Here is a 19,472-nt window from a genome sequence, read left to right on the forward strand (position 1 = left end):
ACAAGAGACAGACTCTTATGAAACACAGCTTGCTGAAGTGCTGTCAGTGTCTTGATTTAGATGATTCACTCGTCCGTAGCCTCCGAACCACGTTGCCGGTGCCAGCTGTTGTTTGACAGATACTGTAGGATTCTTCCTGCACTGTACAAAGTTACAGCTGGGAAGTTTTAGAGGCTGGACAAGCAGCTCATAATGGGGCTCTGTTATATCCAAGCTGGTATTTGAAGGTACCTGGGGTAAAACAGAATCACTTGGGATATTTCTGTGAAAGTGCATGTTTGAAATGTTTCTGGGCACAAACTCAAATGCTTTACTGCAATGTGTGAAGACAACTATTTCTTTACCTAACTGTCATATACCACATTTGAACAATTACAGCCTAATATAGCTAATTGTGTTACCTTATGTTATTATCTATAACTACACCACTCATTTACTAGGTATACTGTATAAGGCATTGATTAACATTACTTTATAGGCACACTACTCAATAAAAAAATCACAAACTACATTCTCGCCAATGACAAGTTAATAGAACATTGTTGTTAAAGGAACATTGCAGATTTCACAAGAGGCCCATTGACTCGACTGCAATAAGACTCTGTAGTAACTTCACAGGCTGAGTGTGTGGTGTATACTTTGTGTGAGAGGTTCAGGTCCACTTTGACACACACACACACACACACACACACACACACACACACACACACACACACACACACACACACACACACACACACACACACGCACGCGCACACACACTGAACGAGAGACCTCTCGGTTCCCGGGGCAAAAACCCTGTGCTATCCCGGAGCACGAGTACAGGACATTGCATGGCTGCTTCCTACCATTCTATGACAGATGCCGGGGGCTCACATTGTCGTAGTCCATGTGGGGACATTAGGACATTAGGAGGGCTAGCTCGGAACTGCTGAAAACTGATTTTATAGCACTGATTCTAGCTCTGAACGTTTCCAAAAAGCGGCAAATTATTTCAGGCCCGGTACCACTGTGGGAGATTCAGCAGGCTACTGGCATTACATCTGGCTGAAAGATTACATTAGTATTCAGACCCTTTGCTATGAGACTCGATTGATCATCCTTGATCATCCTTGAGAAGTTTCTACAACTTGATTGGAGTCCGCCTGTGGTAAAGTTCAATTGATTGGAAATGATTTGGAAAGGCACACACCTGTCTAGATAAGGTTCCACAGTTGGCAGTGCATGTCACAGCAAAAACCAAGCCATGAGGATGAAGGAATTGTCCGTAGAGCTCTGAGACAGGATTGTGTCGATGCACAGATCTGGGGAAGGGTTCCAAAACATTTATGCAGCATTGAAGGTCCCCAAGAACACAGTGGCCTCCATCATTCTTAAAAGGAAGAAGTTTGGAACCACCAAGACATTTCCTAGAGCTGGCCGCCCAGCCAAACTGAGCACTCTGACAGAGCTCCAAAGTTCCTCTGTGGAGATGGGAGAACCTTCCAGAAGGACAACCATCTCTGCAGCACTCCACCAATCAGGCCTTTATGGTAGAGTGGCCAGACGGAAGCCACTCCTCAGTAAAAGGCACGACAGCCCACTTGGAGTTTACCAAAAGGCACTTAATGACTCTGAATGTCAAGCGTCACGTCTGGAGGAAACCTGGCACCATCCCTACGGTGAAACATGGTGGTGGCAGCATCATGCTGTGGGAATGTTTTTCAGCAGCAGGGACTGGGAGACTAGTCAGGATCGAGGGAAAGATGAACGAAGCAAAGTACAGATAGATCCTTGATGAAAACTTGCTTCAGAGCACTCAGGACCTCAGACTGAGGTGAAGGTTCACCTTCCAACAGGACAACGACCTGGGAAAAAGTCAGGAAAAAGTCAAGGGTTCTGAATACTTTCCGAACACACTGTATACTATGAAACATAGATAAATAATTTGAAAGAATGATAGTAAAAAGCTTTGGAGCACCTTAAATGAAATCATGGGCAAAAAGGAAAACTCAGTGTCATCATTCATTGAATCAGATTCATCACAAAACCCACTGATATTGTGTAAGGGACAGTTTTATCTTTGTGCCTTTCTTATAACTAAGGTCTCTATTCGATTCATGTGCTGTTCTATAAACCAATTTCTGTGTTCATGCAAGTGACTGACTGTGCAAATCCTCACTATCAGTAGCTGCAATTCGTCAGTATGCCCAGATCTTGTTTTGAGAACGAACAAAAGATATCTCAGTTTCAAGGTCTCAGCTTAGAGAGAAAGAAGCCTCGTGAGGTATTGGTCTGTCACATGTTATGAACCAGTAATGGTCTGTCACATGGATGAAACAAAATGGTAATGATTAATTCATTATGCTAAATCATGCAAGTATAACTTGTCTCTGTATAGCTGTATATAATACAACTGCTGGGTCTGCCCAGGCAGAGCTCCTGATTGACATGTGTACTATGGTGCATTGCGTTGGTTGGAACCTCTCCAGCGCGATGACAATAAACAATGGTTCATTTAAGATTGACTTCGAGTGTCCCTGTGTAAGAATTTCCACAACAATTGCCAACTACTTTCATTATTTTTTTCATTGGCAATATTAGCAAACATAGGCATGACATGCCAGCAATAGGGATGCACGATATATCGGTAAGCATATCAGAATTGGCTGATATTAGCTAAAAATGCCAGCAATGTTATCGGCCCGATGTCGAGTTTAACACCGATGTGCAAAACCGATGTCAAAGCTGATGCGCATACCTATATAACGTAGGTAGATAATGTAATGACGCCATTAAATACATTTTAGGTCAGTGTGTGTGTGTGTGTGTGTGTGTGTGTGTGTGTGTGTGTGTGTGTGTGTGTGTGTGTGTGTGTGTGTGTGTGTGATTCCACTATTTAACTGTACTAGAATGCTTAAAAAGGCTGCAACATTTTTTTATATTGGTTATCGGTATCGGTATCAAGTTTTTTGTCAAGGAAAATATCAGATATCGGTATTGGTCAAAAATGTCGTCTCGGTGCATCCCTAGCCAGCAACAAACGCCAAACCTATACATCCAAGTATAACTGACCAAATTATGAAAGACAAGCATTGTAATTTGGAATTCTGTAAAGTGAGTATGGAAGAGGTGATTTTTATTGTTGTTGTCTATCAACAATGACAAGCCACCTGGGTCTGACAACTTGGATGGACAATTACGGAGGATGACAGCGGACGATATTGCCACTACTATTTGCCATCTCTTCAATCTAAGCTTATAAAAAAGTATGTGCACTCAGGCTTGGAGGGAAGCAAAAGTAATTCCGCTCCCCAAGAATAGTAAAGCACCATTTACTGGCTCAAATAGCTGACCAATCAGCTTGTTACCAACCCTTTGTAAACTTTTTGAAAAAATTGTGTTTGACCAGATACAGGGAAGGGCACTCAACATAAACAGCTTTGACACAAATTACGGATGATTGGCTAAGAGAAATTGATAATAAAAAGATTGTGGGAGCTTTTTGTTAGACTTCAGTGCGGCTTTTGACATTATTGATCATTTTATGCTGCTGGAAAAACGTATATGTTATGGCTTTACACCCTCTGCTATATTGTGGATTGAGAGTTACCTGTCTAACAGAACACAGAAGGTGTTATTTAATGGCCTCTCCAACATAATCCAAGTAGAATCAGACATTCCACAGGGCAGCTGTCTAGGCCCCTTACTTTTTTCAATCTTTACTAATGACCTGCCACTAGCTCTGAGTAAATGCTGTGTGTCTATGTACGCAGATGACTCAACACTACACACGTCAGCTACTATAGCGAGTGAAATCACTACAACACTTAACAAAGAGCTGAAATCAGTTTCAGAATGAGTGGCCAGAAATAAGTTAGTCTGAAATATAAAAAAAACTAAAAGCATTGTATTTTGGACAAATCATTCACTAAACCCTAAACCTCAACTAAATATTGTAATGAATAATTTGGAAATTGAGCAAGTTGAGGAGACTAAACTGCTTGGAGTAACCCTGGAATGTAAACAGTAGCTAAGATGGGAAGAGGTCTGTCCATAATAAAGCACTGCTCTGCCATCTTAACGACAATATCAACAAGGCAGGTCCTACAGGCCATAGTTTTGTTGCACCTAGGCTACTGCCCAGTCGCATGGTCAGGTGCCACAAAGAGGGACATGGGAAATTTACAACTGGCCCAGAACAGGGCAGCACGGCTGACCATTAAATGTACACGTACAGCAAACATTAATAGTATGCATGTCAGTCTCTCCTTGCTCAAAGTAGAGAAGATATTGACTTCATCACTACTTGTATTTGTGAGAGGTATTGACATGTTGAATGCAATGTTTTAAACTACTAGCACACAGCTCAGACAGCCATGCATACCCCACAAGACTTGCCACCAGAGGTCTCTTCACAGTCCCCAAGTCCAGAACAGACTATGGGAGGTGCACAGTACTACATAGAGCCATGACGACATTGAACTCTATTCCACATCAAGTAACTCCCACAAGCAGTAAAATCTGATTTAAAAAACAGATACAAATACTCCTTATGGAACAGCGAGGACTGTGAAGAGTCACACACACACAGGTAAAAACACAAATAACATACACACTATACACATACATACACCTGCATTGTGTGTTGTAGTAGAGTAGTGGCCGGAGGACACACACTTAATGTATTGTGAAATCTGTTGTAAAATGTATTTTAATGTTTAAATATTGTATTATGATGTATATTACTACCCTCATTTTTGCTGGACACCATGAAGAGTAGCTGCTACCTTCAAATACACACACACCGAATCACCCACCAAACCACCACCATCCACACACACACACACACCACCGTGAGAAGCAGGAGTAAGAGTTACTGCAGTTTTATTGATATATCTTAGTTATACGACTCAAAAGAATTTACTGCTTTCAGCTCAACCAGCAGCAGCCACATCCACAGCAGAGTAGTGAGTTGGGCAATCAACCCTAATGGCACAAGCTATCTCGAATAAAGATAGAGGGGGTATACAATCTGTCTCAGAGCCACCTTGTCCAATGAGATGGAGGTGAAGATGGAGATGACAGTTATATGGTTGTTTTCCTACTATATTGATAAGCTCCTTCGATGATTGACAGGTGGACCATAAAGAGTCGTCCACGTGAACAGAGTTGGATGTTGGATGATGCCATCCCATTGCTGTATAAATCCCCTAGCTCTTACTTGTTAAGCACTGACAGTCAAACGCTTTCCTCAAATTCATTTGAAAGAAGGTTTCTTCCACAACCCACAATCAGGGCCCTTATTCAGAAAGTGTTTCAAAGTATGAATATCGGACCGGACCAGACACTCTTCCAAGAATGAGACATCACTGATCCCAACAGTATTTCATTACAAATTAACAGTCTAGCATAAATCCTCTCCAATCATAAACCATCCAATAAACAAGATGCTACTCTTGAGACTTACAGAGGTGTGATTAGTGCCAATAAGTCAAACGAATCCACATGCAGTTCGTGACAACATGAAGTACAGCACGTAACACCCAGCCATGTTAAGGCTAATTACGAGGTAAAGTCGGAGAACCGATGACGGGCTTCAAACTTCTGAGTAGATCATCATAATTAAAACATAAATTGGAGCCATTGAGAGGCATGCAGTAAAGACCAGCCCTAAGCTAGGGGTATTGATTTCCCTGCATACTTCAAAACAATTGCTCTGATTTGTGCTCAGTAAATCAATAGCAAACAAGCCACACAACCTCTCCAAACAATGGCCAGTGAATTACAATTAGACAATTCTGCTCTGGTTTGAGGGAGTCGGGCACATTTGAGATATGCAGACCGTGTCCTAAATGGGACCTTTTTCCCTACATAGTGCCCTACTTTTGACTGGTCAAAAGAAGTGCCCTATAGGAAATAGGGTTCCATTTGGAATGAAAACACAGAGTCTAACATGGAGGAAGAGTGTATTCAACATTCAATCTGTGAGAATTCCATTTAAAAAAGGTGAATTAATTCATGCTTCATTGATTTGGTTAAATAGCTTTGGGTCCATTGAGAGGAGTAGTTTTGAAATTACAAGTAAGAGCAAGACTGGAATGGAGACAATAGTCAAATAAAAATGCACAAACGGATTTGTGTTTCAAGTTAGTTTGTTAATGATCATGACCCAAATGATAGTTAATCTCAGACACTAGCATTTCTACAGAGTACACACTTTTTTATAGTTATATTTACACAAACTATTTATCTGTATATCCATTTGTCTGTTTGTCTCTCTCTTTCTCTCTCTCTCTCTCTGTTTCTTTCTGTGTATCTATGAGTGTGAGTGAACAGCAATGATAGGGGCTCAACAGCATAATGAAGTGACCTAACGTACATGCCCTAAGGGAGATGAGGACATTGCTGTGTCTGTTGTCGAGGACTGTAATGTGCCCACAACTGCTAATACATAGAAACCCTAACCCAGAAACTGAGTTATGTAATTTCACAAGTGTGCTTCTCTCAATGCTGTTACACAACCCTTGTCGGTGCAGCAATATGGGCATAAGCCTATACTATAACAATGTTCACATTACATTTGTGCAGAAGTGGATTAAAAAACAACATTACAACACAGCAACACCATACACAGTGCAATATGTGTCCATAGCCCCGTGTCGCTCCTCTATTGGGCCGACATAGCGTGACAAACCGAAAAAGGAACAACAGCTATCATCCGTCAGCCATGTGTTACAGCTGAGATAGTATTAGCTAAAATGGCCGCCGGCAGCAACCCATACTGCAAGTCACACCTGAACCCCACTGCTCAGTTGGACTAAGTTGTGCTTCCATCTTAGAGTAGAGTAGTGTGACAGAAGAGAACCAACAGAAAATGGATGGTATCTTGCCAAGGTGGATTTGGTAAAACTTTACAAAGTTTTACCAAAATTAGTTACCCTTTACAAAGGCTGTTACCATTGACTTGATCACAAAGATGCTTCACTGGATTGATAAAGATGAAATAAATACAGAAACTAACACAAATTAAAATGAATGGATTCAAAACTGTTAAACTTTGCAAGTTATATTACCATTCAATCACCTCAGGCACATCATACTATTAATACGAGTCCCATCTCTAAAGACATACCTGAGCTAATAACACCTCAAAGTGTTTATTAATATGTTATTACACATCAATAAGCATGTAATAACACATGAATAAGTATGTAATAACCCAATAACAACCCATATGGTGTGTGATATTGCATTATACACTGACTGATGTGTCACATGTACCTAATATAGCCTTTAATCCATGGGCAGAGCAATCCCTGATTTCTAGGGATGTCTCCCCTCCCTCTTCCAGACTAATTCACATGCCTGATGTGTCGTCCTTCAGTACAGCCCTGCCAACCGCGCATCTGGGGAAAGTGAGAGTTCAGCCAACACTGGCACTGAGGCGAGCCATAGAGTGATAGAGAGAGAGAGGGAGAGAGAGAGGGAGAGAGAGAGGGGGAGAGAGAGACAGAGAGAATTGTGGAGAGCGATGTGGATGGGGAGAGGATGGACAGAGAGAGAGAGAATGGAGAGAGAGAGAGAGATGGGGAGGGTGGGAGTGAGGGTGAGCGAGATAGACAGAGAGAGATGTGGACTGGGAGAGGATGGACAGAGAGAGAGAGAATGGAGAGAGAGGGTGAGAGAGGGAGTGTTATGGGTTTCCCTCAAAGCACCTTTCATCTGCCTTCATATCACATCGCCCCTGCCTGAGACGCACATCTACACACATACACAACACACACACACACAACGCACACAGTACATACACATGTGTACTCACTCACTCACACACACACACACACACACACACACACACACACACACACACACACACACACACACACACACACACACACACACACACACACACACACACACACACACAGTATTTGCATACACATACACACATTCCTCCCAAGGCATGCACACAAACTGACATGCACACATGTGGACACACCATTGGATGACACACATGATACACACACTCCCATACGCAAGTTTTATATCACACAAACAGGCACATACAGTATTTATCAAGAGTCTTATATTCACAATACAGACTGACACAGCTACACCAACTCTTTCATACACACGCACGGCTGACTAGCCCGCCGTCTGGTCCACACATTACTGCGATGAATGAGTCTCCAACCTGATTCAACATTTCCTCCATTTTATAAATCCAAAATAGAGGAAGGACAAAAAGCAGGAGGCCAAAGCAGAAACGGGAATGGTAAACAGGTGCATAGAGGAACCTCACACAAATACACACACACACACACACACGGCTGCACGAAACGAGGGGAAAGGCTAGCGGCGGAGAACAGACAAAAGGAATTAAAAGTGAAACACTAACATGAGCTGACGTGTCCACGGCAGATTACTAATTATGCCTCGACTACCTCAGCCTGTTTCAACATCTTCTCACTACAGCAAGATAGTACCACACAGAGGAAATATATACAGTTGAAGTCGGAAGTTTACATACACCTTAGCCAAAAACATTTAAACGCAGTTTTTCACAATTTCTGACATTCAATCAGAGTAAAGATTCCCTGTCTTTGGTCAGTTAGGATCACCACTTTATTTTAAGAATGTAAAATGTCAGAATAACGGTAGAGCGATTATTTATTTAAGCTTTTATTTCTTTCATCACATTCCCAGTGGGTCAGAAGTTTACATACACTCAATTAGTATTTGTAGCATTGCCTTTAAATTGTTTAACTTGGGTCAAACGTTTTGGGTAGCCTTCCACAAGCTTCCCACGATAAGTTGGGTGAATTTTTCCCCATTCCTCCTGACAGAGCTGGTGTAACTGAGTCAGGTTTGTAGGCCTCCTTGCTCGCACACGCTTTTCCAGTTCTGCCCCCAAATTTCTTTGGGATTGAGGTCAGGGCTTTGTGATGGCCACTCCAATACCTTGACTTTGTTGTCCTTAAGCCATTTTGCCACAACTTTGGAAGTATGCTTGGGGTCATTGTCCATTTGGAAGACCCATTTGCGACCAAGCTTTAACTTCCTGACTGATGTGTTGAGATGTTGCTTTGATATATCCACATCATTTTCCTTCCACATGATGCCATCTATTTTGTGAAGGGCACCAGTCCCTCCTGAAGCAAAGCACCCCCACAACATGATGCTGCCACCCCGTGATTCACGGTTGGGATGGTGTTCTTCGGCTTGCAAGCGTCCCCCTTTTTCCTCCAAACATAACAATGGTCATTATGGCCAAACAGTTCTATTTCTGTTTCATCAGACCAGAGGACATTTCTCCAAAAAGTACGATCTTTGTCCCCATGTGCAGTTGCAAACCGCATTCTGGCTTTTTTATGGCGGTTTTGGAGCAGTGGCTTCTTCCTTGCTGAGCAGCCTTTCAGGTTATGTCGATATAGGACTCGTTTTACTGTGGATATAGATACGTTTGTACCTGTTTCCTCCAGCATCTTCACAAGGTCCTTTGCTGTTGTTCTGAGATTGATTTGCACTTTTCACACTAAAGTACGTTCATCTCTAAGAGACAGAATGCATCTCCATCCTGAGCGGTATGACAGCTGCGTGGTCCCATGGTGTTTATACTTGGGTGCATTTGCTTGTACAGATGAACGGGTTACCTTCAGGCGTTTGGAAATTGCTCCCAAGGATGAACCAGACTTGTGGAGGTCTACAATTTTTTTCTGAGGTTTTGGCTGATTTCTTTTGATTTTCCCATGATGCCAAGCAAAGAGGCACTGAGTTTGAAGGTAGGCTTTGAAATACATCCACAGGTACACCTCCAATTGACTCAAATTATGTCAATTAGCCTATCAGAAGCTTCTAAAGCCATGAAATCATTTTCTGGAATTTTCCAAGCTGTTTAAAGGCACAGTCAACTTAGTGTATGTAAACTTCTCACCCACTGGAATTGTGATACAGTGAAATATAAGTGAAATAATCTGTCTGTAAACAATTGTTGGAAAAAATGACTTGTGTCATGCACAAAGTAGATGTCCTAACCGACTTGCCAAAACTATAGTTTGTTAACAAGAAATTTGTGGATTGGTTGAAAAACAAGTTTTAATGACTCCAACCTAAGTGTATGTAAACTTCTGAATTCAACTGTAAATAGGTTAAGGGAGTTCAATACCTTACTTAGCCTATACAGTTTCCCGAGATATATGTTCCATTTCAGTAAAATGACACAATTGAACATTTTGCAAAGAGTAACATTTTTAATGCTTATTAACACTTTCGGTTCTGTGTGGTTCAGTTGGTAGAGCATGACACTTGCAATGCTTGATTCCCATTGGGGGACCTGTACTTAAAAGTACGAAAATGTATGCACTCACTACTGTAAGTCGCTCTGGATAACAGTGTCTGCTAAAATGTTAAATAATTTATCTTAAGTGAACCTTGATGTAAAGAGTTGTTGTTATTCTACGTGTAATAATGACTTATAAAACTGTCTGTATGAATTGTCTTAATATCCTAAAATAAGATATATCTTGGATATCATTTTGAAGAGAGAATTCTATAAGATCAATAAAAGCAAGGCTATGGGCTGATATTCAACAGTAAAATGGCAACACTTTTTTTGCGGCTAATAACTTTTATTTTTACTGAAGCACCGGTTCTAATGTTTACTGTTGAATCTTTCACAGAGGTTCAATGGACTCCTCAGCTCAGTGGGTTAATCACCACAGTAAGGTGTTTGACTTCCATTCAACATCAACAAAAAAACAATAATTCATGGATTGTCTGACTGACAGAATGTCATATTTAAAGAGGGTTTTCATAAAAAAATAACATAAAATTCACCATCTTAAACCAAACAACGCAATATTGCGGTGTAGCAGTAGTCAAAAATGAACTGGCACATTCAAAGGCCAAATACTTATGGCCACAGGTTCCCTCAATTTGTGTAAAGTTAATACACACATACACACAAACAAAAGCACCCTCACACACGTGTCATTAAGTGCATCCATGTTATTAATGAAAGGGCCGAAGGCCCATTCCGCAGCCGTGCCAGTCTTCTGCGCGTTCCCACAATGCATTGCTCAGTTGCTAACAGGAACGATGGGCGAGGGAGACGGCCGCAGCGCCATTTATCACTGTCAGACGCGGCTGAGCGCAAGTTCTTATTGGCTGGGCAGAACTCAGCGACTGCTAAAGCGGCATGCTGATCTCTTGCACAATGACAATTAAACAGAATTGAAAAAAGAGCAGTGGGCTTTCTCTCTCTATTTTTCTGTTTCTTTCTCTCTCTCTCTCTACCCTCTAAGATTTCCATTATGCCTGTGCCAGCACAAATGCAGTCCACAGACAATTCAAGTGAAGAAATAAATGCAGCTACTGTAAAATGGCACAATATGCCTCTATTGTAAAAAAAATAACATAACTGCTGGGATATGATGGAGGTTGAAAATGTGTCCAACCAACATACAACAGTGTTACTTTCACTGGAGCACAGCATGTGATGTCATACACACACACACACACACACACATACACACACACACACACACACACACACACACACACACACACACACACACACACACACACACACACACACACACACACACACACACACACACACACACACACACACACACACACACACACACACACACACAGCCCCCTGCCACACACATCCTCACTCACTCACACCCCAACTACTCACTCACTCACTCACACACTCACACACTCACACACTCACTCACACCATTTTTGTCCATCTCTAAGAGTCCTTCTAATTAATTTAATGTCAACCAAAGGTTGACGTTTCTGACAGAATCAGTGTAACTTATGGACCATCATGATGTGTGTCCACAAATTGCATCTGAGATCACTTCCACACAAACGTGACAAAACACAAAAGCCTACCTTTCAGCACCCAAGCAACTGTCCCAATGATTCAAGAGCTGCAAGATAACAGACAAGACACATTTGATTACAAATAATTCAAACTCTATTGTTCAACTGGGAATATGAAACTTGGTTAGGTAGAATGAAATGTTGTCTCATGACTCAATGTATACATGGGAACTTACACGATTTCTCAATCATAATCAACAAAACACATTGTGAATCGTACTGAACCTCAGCAGTGAGAATTTAGTTCCAACTAAATCCAACACTTGTGTTCATTGCTTTGTACAGAGTAAAGGGCAAATCATTTATTACGAGCAGATTACACTTGGAAGGCATATGTGTCTGCACTTACGCCTCCTAATTCCGCCATGCTAAAAACTTCCCACGGCAATATTCAATCACTGCTCCAATGTGGATTATCTCCCATCTATTTCACTGGGGAAAAAAGTTTATTGAGCAAAGGCAGAGTGGGGTACTTACGGGGGGGGGCACCGAGACAATTTTATTTTAGTGGCTGCTTAATTAAAATCAAAAGGTCAGAGATTGTGGCTCGGGAGCATTGCAAGATTGTGTGCATTTACTGGTACTCAAGGTCTCCTAGATTAATCTGCGGTTCACTTGCGGTCAGAGAAACAAAATGAGTTCTACTTCTGATAAACAGGATATTTGTATGATGCGTTCCCCCTTTCTTTTCAGTAGAGAGATAAAGTAGGGGTTTTGCACCGTTGCCAACGCAATAGATTTTGTCTGGAGCGTATGATTGCAGAGTTAATGAAGGCCAAAAGTACTGTGAGTGGCTACTGTCGAAGTGGCGAGGGTTGGAATTTATGACGTTGAGGAGAAATGGTCATTTAATATATAACACTACTGCATATACACATCCACTGTACTGGGGAAATGCTTGAAGGAATTGGGGCTTGGTTTTAAATTATTGTATATTTTTTTATATCAGTTGACCAATTTTTTCAGCCAGCCAACAGGGGTATCGCTTTTACAAATGAAGCAATGGAATTGCCTCTGCTGTCAGAACATTTCAGTGCAATACACCTTATTCTTGCAACATCAAAGGTCCAATAGTTCCCCTAATCAGTCAAAGATTCACAAGATGTCCCAAGAAATACCAGGACAAAAACTCATCACGTTTTCAAAAGAAACCATCGATATAGTCCATTTTTCAGTGAGTGATTGAAAATACACTTAATTATTGATACATATGCATACATACATTTATACAAATTGCTTCTTGGAAATCAGTCAAGCCAAAATGCTACTTTTTGCTTAAATGCGTGAAAGGCCCATTTTGAAACAACCCAACCATCTGCTCTCCCCTACTGTTGATAATAGATGCTCTCTAATTTGACTGATGACTAGCTGCTGTCTGCGAAAGGTCAGTAAGCATTCGCCAGTGGAGGCACTCTACATACAGTGGCACCAGTTGGATTGCAGAAACAGGGAGGTGATAGGATAGGGGAGGGGTTGGAGGAAAAGGCTTGACTGAATCAACAGGTTTGATCATTTCTTCAAAAACAGATCCTATCTTTGGGACTGGTGGCGCCATGACAACAAGGAATGTCGCTCAAGATTAATTGTAGCACCCCTGTGATCAGCAGGCAGTGAGAGGGCCAACCATCGGGTCCTGACTCCGTCTATGATTTATAACTAATAATTGGGCACGAATGGGGCCTCCAAGGCACTATCAGGACCCCGCAGGGTGCCTGCTTTGAGACACAAATAGGGTTGAAATAAATCTGTTTCCTGTGTGCTGATATGCTACGAGGGCGTGCACGGCAGCGGCGGCGACACAGCAAAAATCAATCTTCAATTTCACGAGCCCCACAAAACGGAGTCTGGCAGCTGTGAGAGAGGTATCTTCCCTTGAAATAGACCTGTGCCAGCAGGGGCATCGTGCACCCCAAAAGATCTGAGGGGGCACATAGTATGTGAGGATGGTTGGAGGGTGGTCCGGGGGGGTCATATATTTCATAACATATTTTTTGGTTCAGTAGGTGCCCACCATAACAACATGTGGTGGTGTGTTGGAGGTCTATAAAGCCTGTCTGCATCCCTGATTTCTTTAACCGTTAGGTTACCTGTGTAATATTGACACAAACTCAGAAACACTTGTTTTGCGAACATAGTCCTGCTTTATCAATTGCTGTGCTGATCAATGGGCAGTTCACTACCTCTGTCAAATGAATATGTAGCTTAAAGTTGTGTGTATTTGTATTTATTTTGGCAATACATTTAGTGAAGTTAGAATACCACACATTTACAATAGGCCTACAGTATATCTAAAAAATATGAACACCCTATCTCTATATATACAGTTGAAGTCGGAAGTTTACATACACCTTAGCCAAAAACATTTAAACTCAGTTTTTCACAATTACTGACATTTAATCAGAGTAAAAATTCACTGTCTTAGGTCAGTTAGGATCATCACTTTATTTTAAGGATGTGAAATATCAGAATAATAGTAGAGAGAATATTTATTTCAGCTTGTATTTCTTTCATCACATTCCCAGTGGGTCAGAAGTTTACATACACTCAATTAGTATTTGGTAGCATTGCCTTTAAATTGTTTAACTTTGGTCAAATGTTTTGGGTAGCCTTCCACAAGCTTCCCACAATAAGTTGGGTGAATTTTGTCCCATTACTCCTGACAGAGCTGGTGTAACTGAGTCAGGTTTGTAGGCCTCCTTGCTCGCACACGCGTTTTCAGTTCTGCCCACACATTTTCTATGGGATTGAAGTCAGGGCTTCGTGATGGCCACTCCAATACCTTGACTTTGTTGTCCTTAAGCCATTTTGCCACAACTTTGGAAGTATACTTGGGGTCATTGTCCATTTAGAAGACCCATTTGCGACCAAGCTTCTAAAGCCATGCGATCAGAAACTTCTAAAGCCGTGAAATCATTTCTGGATTTTTCCAAGCTGTTTAAAGGCACAGCCAACTCAGTGTATGTAAACTTCTGACCCACTGGAATTGTGATACAGCAAATTATAAGTGAAATAATCTGTCTGTAAACAATTGTTGGAAAAATGACTTGTGTCATGCACAAAGTAGATGTCCTAACCGACTTGCCAAAACTATAGTTTGTTGACAAGACATTTGTGGAGTGGTTGAAAAACAAGTGCATGTAAACTTCCGACATTATTTTAATAGCAGGACACTGTAAAGTCCATTATTTCTCTGTAGAGTATGAATTAGGCTGTTTGAGAAGGATTGAACCCTAAGCAACTTGCATGCACATTGTTTGAAGTACAATAGCCATAGCTACTATAGTTGGTAAAAGCTGTGTGCTGGAAAACCTGATATGTTAATTCTCATAACCTGCTATGAAAAAGTCCTAGCTGTATCGAAGTGGTGTGTTTTTAGGGAATCTCGCCCACGGATGTTGATTTTTGTCTGCTTCGGACCAATTCTGAACCATTCATAGACGTCTATGTTCGGTTCAGATTTGGTCTGATTCACACTGGCCTTGATTTAGCCCAAACTTAGACGTCCATGCTTGGTTAAGATATTGTCTGGTCCCCATTCCATGTAATTGATTTATTCCAGAGCTAGAACACCTGATTCAACTTGTCACCTCATTTTCAAGCTCTTGAATTTCACCTAGCTATTTTAAGATGAATGAGCTAACTGTAATCCGCTCTGAATAAGAGTGTCTGCCAAATGACAAAAAAATGTAAATGTAAAAAATAAATAGCTGGAGGGCTGGAAATTACCAGGGACTTCACGATAAGAATATCACGATACTTAAGTGCTGATACGATATGTATTACAATTCTCACGATTCTATATGTATTGCAATTTGATAGTGTGATTTTAATGCGATTCTATGTTCGCCATATGTCTGCTGCAGAGGGACAAGAGAGAGCCATGAGAAAACGAGTTTTGATCATTCATGGAAATAAAAGTGCTGAAAACTAATTGGCTTCTAATTTTTTTTAAAGATGGAGAACAAGCTATGAAAGGAAAATAATGCAGCTTTAGTGCAGGTACAGTAAACTAGCACAAAAATAATATTGCGATATTGTCCAAATGATACAATACGATATATCATCAAACATAATATCCCGATATGTAACTGTATCTGTTTTTTCTCCCATCACTACTTCAGAGCTACAGTAAAATTGTGAAATGTCTGAAAGTCCCTGAGTAGAGCACAGCAGTACAATACAGTACATAAAAAAGTTTTAAAACTTCAATGTCTGGAAAATAAGTATTTTACTGGGTTCAGATTTTTGGGAACACACTGAAAAGTAACTTCACACATTAAAATGGCATGAGGAAATGTGCTTTGACAGAGAAGGGAGTGTACCGAATTCATGCACGTGTTTGTCTCGTGTGTCGATCAAGATAATTAGCTACTAACATTTGTAGACTCACTGCAATGCACAGCCGATGAAGTACTTGCATGTGAATTGGCCGGGTTTACATTCAACATAGCTAGCAAGACAATTTGTTTTATCAGCTACAGTTTGTGTTGTGAGAAGCTGGTCTTGGTTTAGGAAATGTAGGCTACCTAGCAGTTGTGGCTGCACATGTAGCTGGCTAGCCAGTTTGACTGTATAATGTCAGAGTAGCTAGAGAAGCAATGCCTATTTCATGTATTATACGTTAGCAGTGTGGCAGTTTCCCAAAGCTAGCTATGCTTTATGGAAAAATGTAGCTAGCTAGGATATATTGTCAACATTGAATTGTGGTCTTCGATCTGTACAGCTATGTTACAGTCTCGTAGGCTTGTAGCTACTGGCTAGTTGGCTAGCTAACTGGTTATATAGCAGCCAAGGATGTTTGCTAGATTATGTGTTTTGTGCTCTGATATAGTTTACACAGATGACTTCAGCAATATGACAACCTTCCATAGCCAAATATACCTAGCTAGCTAACTTCCTTTGCTTGTAGCTAGTGTTTCATCCAACTGGTGTTAGCTAGCTAGCTACAGCTGCTAGCCTGCTACTGGCTAGCTGCTGCTGTTGCGCAGCAACCAAGTTGCTGGTCCCGGTTTTAGAACTCTGAGATTCAGCTGAAAAAATATTACCATTGTCAGAAATGCTACCAAAAGGTAGCACCACATCGTTGGCTCTCTAATGGCACGTGGGAGTGATAAATTATGAATGTAATCAAAACTGTTGCCCCTACAAACGTATTCAGTATGAAAGGTAGCAAATCTAATGATCACTTTAAGGACACTGTAGTCTTGTTCTTACCCTACTCCTAGATATTGAGCTAGGTCTGAGAAAGGAATTGTATTTTTTCCTAATGCTAACAATCTTGTTAAAAATCCAGTATGTGGTTCTCGGGAAATGGCCAGATGGCTCCTGACGGCAGGCTGAGATCCTCAGATCCTCAAAAAGTTCTACAGCTGCACCATCAAGAGCATCCTGACTGGTTGCAACACCACCTGGTATGGCAACTACTGGGCCTCCAACCAGAAGGCACTACAGAGGGTAGTGCGTACGGCCCAGTACATCACTGGGGCCAAGCTTCCTGCCATCCAGAACCTCTATACCAGGCGGTGTCAGAGGAAGGCCCAAAGAATTGCCAAGGACTCCAGCCACCCTAGTCACAGACTGTTCTCTCTGCTACCGCACGGCAAGCGGTACCAGAGCGCCAAGTCTAGGTCAAAAAGGCTTCTTAACAGCTTCTACCCCCAAGCCATAAGACTCTTGAACAGCTAATCAAATGGCTACCCGGAATATTTGCATTGTCTCCACCCCACCCACCATTTTTACACTTCTGCTACTCTCTGTTTATTATCCAAAAATAGTCACTTTATCTCTACCTATATGTACATATTACCTCAATTACCTCGACTAACCGGTGCCCACGCACATTGACTCTGTACCGGAACCTCCTGTATATAGCGTCGCTATTGCTATTTTATTGTTGCTCCTTAATTATTTGTTATATTTCATTTTTTTTAATACCATTTTTTTTTAAACTGCATTGTTGGTTGAGGGCTTGTAAGTAAGCATTTCCCTGTAAGGTACACCTGTTGTATTTGGTGCATGTGACAAATACAATTAGATTTTATTTGATAGCCAGAAATGACTTCTTGGGAGCTACAGTGGCTTCAGAAAGTATTCATTCCCCTTGACTTATTCCACATTTTGTTGTGTTACAGCATGAATGCAAAATTAATTAAATATGTTTTTTTCACCCATTTAAACACAATAGACAAAGTGAAAGCAAGTTTTCAGAAATGTTTGAAAATCTATTGAAAATGATATACAGAATTATCTAATTTTACATAACTATTCATATACTTTGTAGAAGCACCTTTGGCAGTGATTACAGCTGTAAGTCTTTCTGGGTAAGTCTCTAAGAGCTTACCACACCTGGAAAGTGCAACATTTGCCCACTATTCTTTTCAAAATTATTGAAGGTCTTGCCATAGATTTTAGTTAAAAATGTAACTCGGCCACTCAGGAACATTCACTGTCTTATGGGTAAGCAATTACAGTGTAGATGTGGCCTCGTGTTTTAGGTTATTTTCATGTCAAAAGGGGAATTAATCTCCCAGTGTCTGGTGGAAATCAGACTGAACCAGGTTTTCCTCTAGGATTTTTCCTGTGCTTAGCTCCATTCCGTAGTTTTTTTTATCCTGAAAAACTCTCCAGTCCTTAACGATTACAAGTATACCCATAGCACCTGTATCTTTGTAGTGACTGGGTGTATTGATACAGCATCCAATGTCTAATTAATAACTTCACCATGCTCAAAGGGACATTAAATGTCTGCTTTTAACATTTTTACCCATCAACCAATAGGTGCCCTTCTCTGCGAGGCATTGTTAACCCTGGTGTTCCAGTTAAATTTCCAATCTGGCCCTCATACCATCATGGCCCCCTTATCATCCCCAGCTTCCAATTGGCTCATTCATCCCCCCTCCTTTCCCCTGTAACTATTCCCCAGGTCGTTGCTGTAAATGAGAATGTGTTCAGTCAACATACCTGGTAAAATAAGGGTTAAATAAAGATTGTGTCAATACCATGTCACACTATAATTTCAACCCTGATCTGTCTGGAATTTAAATCGCATTGAACTACATTTCTGACACTGTTGAATTAAACAGTGTGCCATACATCATTAAATTAAGTCAGTCAACCATATATTCTGAAATACATTGTGTTATTTTATTTGGACAGCCATTGTAGCAAATTCAGTCGACTTGTTGTTCTAGTATGATCCTAGAGGGGTTTTACTCAATGATATTCAGTAGTGGCATTGCATATGGTGAAAACTGATAACCGTTCTGTTGCAGAAAGGAAACATTTTGCGACAGTGGATGTCATGTCAGACTGGCACACAGAGGCGTCATGCCCATAGGGGGCGCAGGGGCACGTGCAACCTCAGATTTCTCTGTAATACAACCAACCACCTAACAATTTTATGAAGTTGGCTTTAGCTAGCCCAGATAGGTTCCCAATCTTCCAACCTCAGAACTACAGTGCCTTCAGAAAGTATTTACACTCCATGACTTTTTCCACATTTTGTTGTATTACAGCCTGAATTTAAAATGGATTAAATTGAGATTGTTGTCACTGGCCTACAGTCAATACTCCATAATGTCAAAGTGGAATTA

The 19,472-nt window shown here is 41.0% G+C and overlaps 1 protein-coding gene across 30 annotated transcripts in view; it reads right to left on the reverse strand.

Annotated features, from left to right (window-relative positions):
* The window catches only part of LOC106577623 (receptor-type tyrosine-protein phosphatase delta), a 645,315-nt gene that overhangs the window by 254,450 nt on the left and 371,393 nt on the right, over positions 1 to 19,472 (reverse strand). For all 30 annotated transcript variants that reach the window (XM_014155859.2, XM_014155852.2, XM_045701361.1 and 27 more), the window contains exon 9: positions 11,890 to 11,927. The gene's annotated coding sequence lies outside the window, so the exon portion shown is untranslated. The remainder of the gene's footprint in view (positions 1 to 11,889; positions 11,928 to 19,472) is intronic.

Source organism: Salmo salar, chromosome ssa18, assembly GCF_905237065.1.
Source record: "Salmo salar chromosome ssa18, Ssal_v3.1, whole genome shotgun sequence".
Lineage (NCBI taxonomy): Eukaryota > Metazoa > Chordata > Actinopteri > Salmoniformes > Salmonidae > Salmo > Salmo salar.